Source organism: Pteropus vampyrus, unplaced genomic scaffold, assembly GCF_000151845.1.
Source record: "Pteropus vampyrus isolate Shadow unplaced genomic scaffold, Pvam_2.0 Scaffold556, whole genome shotgun sequence".
Taxonomy (NCBI): domain Eukaryota; kingdom Metazoa; phylum Chordata; class Mammalia; order Chiroptera; family Pteropodidae; genus Pteropus; species Pteropus vampyrus.
In genome coordinates this window covers 151,914-155,025 of record NW_011889337.1, presented here as the reverse complement: position 1 = coordinate 155,025, position 3,112 = coordinate 151,914, and the positions used below count along the sequence as shown (strand labels likewise).

At 42.6% G+C, this 3,112-nt stretch overlaps 1 pseudogene; it reads left to right on the top strand.

Annotated features, from left to right (window-relative positions):
• The first annotated feature begins 1,399 nt into the window (after positions 1–1,399).
• Positions 1,400–1,518, top strand: LOC111733381 (annotated as a pseudogene).
• Positions 1,519–3,112: the final 1,594 nt, after the last annotated feature.

Here is a 3,112-nt window from a genome sequence, read left to right as displayed (position 1 = left end):
AAGTTTGATAAAACAATCAACCTATAAAATTATCTGGAACTGATTCTTTTGAGAGGATATGAGCTTTTCATCACTACCATGACCTTACATGATCATTGGTCTAGTCAGTATTCCTGAGCCCATTTTTGCATTAAAAAAAATCAAGCATTTATCTATTTTCTCTGGTTTTCAGACTTTTGTTTTCCTACCAGATTTCTCATAATGACATCCCTAAAGAACAAGACCTAGGCTCCACTCCTGAGTATGCCATTCTTTGGACAAATGAAATTGAGATCAGGAAAGTCTGCCTCATCTGACAAAGGAGAGTGGGGCCACTGGATTCCCAGTGGTATGTTTGACACAAGAGTAAGTTGTGGACTCCCGTCTCTTAAAAGCAACAGGTAACTCAGCTCAGATACAAACGAAAAAGGAATAAAGAAGAGGAAGGGAGAGGATAACAGCTGCCAAGTGATTCCTGCTTGCCAAGTCTAGTATTTTTATATCCTGGGTGATCAAATCTGGTAAGAAGCCCTTTGAAAGAACTCTTCCTGACCCCTCTACGACATTTAGGCAGAAAAGGAACCCTATTTTCCCAAGGAGGCAAAATTTCACCTTGTCACATAATGAGGCAGCACCAGTCACCTTTTCTCTCTTGATATTCTCTTACTTAACTATCTCCTGTTTTTCGTGCATTCATTCACATTACCTCTGCACCACCTTCTCTACTGGCTTCACTGGGTTTTGCTTGTTTGATGTTATATTGGAGGAAGAAGTGTGAGACTTGTCTCAGCATAATCATAGCTGTAAAAAGAGAGTAACAATTAAAACTGAACCAGGTTTGTTTGTTTAATGAGAACAGAGCCAGCTCTTTTGCCCTCTCGCCCTAGACCTGAGGTGAAAGTTTCAGGATTCTTCTCTCTGAATTACACAAACTGCTGCTCTAATTGTACTTAGGAAAAGCCATTTGTGTTCAATCCCAGAACATCTTCTCTCCCTCCTTCCTCTGATCATTTGGGGATTGTTAGTGGCAGATGGCTGAGGCTTTCCAGTGGCACTGTTTTATAGGTCCCACATGGCCCTCCAGGCTGCCCCCCGACCCTTGGCTCAGCCATTATCTTTCTTTGCTTGGTCTCAGTGTTTAGGATCAAAGTTTCTTACATCATTCACTATGCAGATAGAAATTCAGTATTCTTATCAAAAGAAGTAATGGGCTGAGGCCTTGCATCTTTCCATACTAGAATGGAAAGGCCCAAAAAGAAAATGGTCCATCTCCAACTGACCCAGGTGCCCATGGATACCAAATGGATTGCCTACTTGGAATCACTCTAGGTGGATATTATGGTTTCCTCCAACACCAAGCCCTGTCAATGTTGGATTGTTGGCCAGTGGGCTACATCATTATTTAGAAACACTTCAGCTTGTCGATGGCTATGCCACCCTGAACGTGCCCGATCTCATCTGATCTTGGAAGCTAAGCAGGGTCGGGCCTGGTTAGTACTTGCATGGGAGACCACCCAGGAAGACCAGGTGCTGTAGGCTTTAAAAAAAAAAAGAAACACTTCAGCTTAATAGGATTCAAATTACTTTTCAGAGGGACATGGAGAGAGTATTTCTGTGTGGGGAATTGCAGATAGACCATGAGAAGTCTTGAGAAGTCTTGAGCCTTGAGAAATCTTTTCCCCCATAGCAGTCTCGTCCTGTCATTCTGCCAGAAAGGCTGTGACCCAATTGGCCCTTGGTCCTCTCCAACTGCCCTGAGAAACATCTCTCTCACCACCTGTCTGGGGGCTGCCTTGGACATTCAGTTTCCTGCCTGAGAAATAGACTCTTCTTTATTGATGATAACTGACAGTTGGAACTGCAACTCTTTCTGAACATCACTGGTATTTGTGCCCAGGGTACAGCCTTAGCCAGACCACTAGAGAAAAAAATACAGAGACAATAGAAGGACTGATGTACTGTTTCCTTTCTATGTGTAGGACCATGAGGAGCAATCTTTGTTTTATTTTATGGAGCTTAAAGTAGCCCTCAAAGGGAAGTTATTGACATAATTCTAATAACTCCATGGGGACATGTGGTAGGCAGAATTCTAAAGATGATTCTGTAAGACATCTGTTCTCAGGTTATTAAATTAAATGCTAATGTAGATAATATTGTAAAAGGATTCTGCAGATGTAGTTAAAGTTCCAAGTCAGTTGACTTTAAGATATGGAAGTTACCCAGGCTGGTCTGATCTAACCATGGGAGACCTTTGAAAGCAGAGTTTTCTCTAGCTGGTGGCAGAAAGAGAAGTCAAAGAGTTTCAAAGCATAAGAATTCAAGGCACTCTTTCTGACTTTGAATATGGAGTGACCTCTGGAAGCTGAGAATAACCCTTGAGTGACCCCCAGCAAAGAAAATGTACATCTGTCCTACGACTATATGGAACTCTAATGAGCTTGGTAGCAGATTCTTCCCCAGAGTCTCAGAAAAAAGCCCAGCCCACTCCATACCTTGATTTGTGAGACCCCAAGTAGAAGACCTAGTTAAGCCATGCCCAGACTCCTGACCCATGAAAACTATAAGAGAATAAATGAATGTTATTTACAGTTGCCAAGTTTGTGGTAATTTGTTAAGTGGCCATAGAAAACTAATACAAGATATCTAACCAGTCCCCCCAAAGTGTCAACCCTTCACATCAGCCCTTTGCATAAGACCAAGGTGGGCACAAAGAGTACTTACACCCTACACAAGGCCCTTGTTTCCCTCTCCAGCCCTGAGCTGAACTTCTATCACAGAATTCATACTGGCTGAAGCCTCGGTGTGACCACCTTGTTGCTGAGGTGCGGAGACAGGCTAATGACTAATTTGATTCCCTGGCAGGGAGGACATTTTTCGGGCCAGTAAGAACAATCCCTGAAATTTTCAGAGATGCAAAGCACTTCTCTAGTGATTACTTCATAGGGGCCTCACAGTAACCTTTGATGGTAGAAACAGTCATATTCCTATTTTTCGGATGAACAAATGAGGCCCAAAAAGAGCAAATGGCTGGTTCAAGATCACAGAGCTAGCATGAGAAAAGTCTTTGCTGCATAACCTAGCTTACTTTTGGTAACTATTTGTGGATATTTCCATCAGTGGTTTGCGAGGCCTT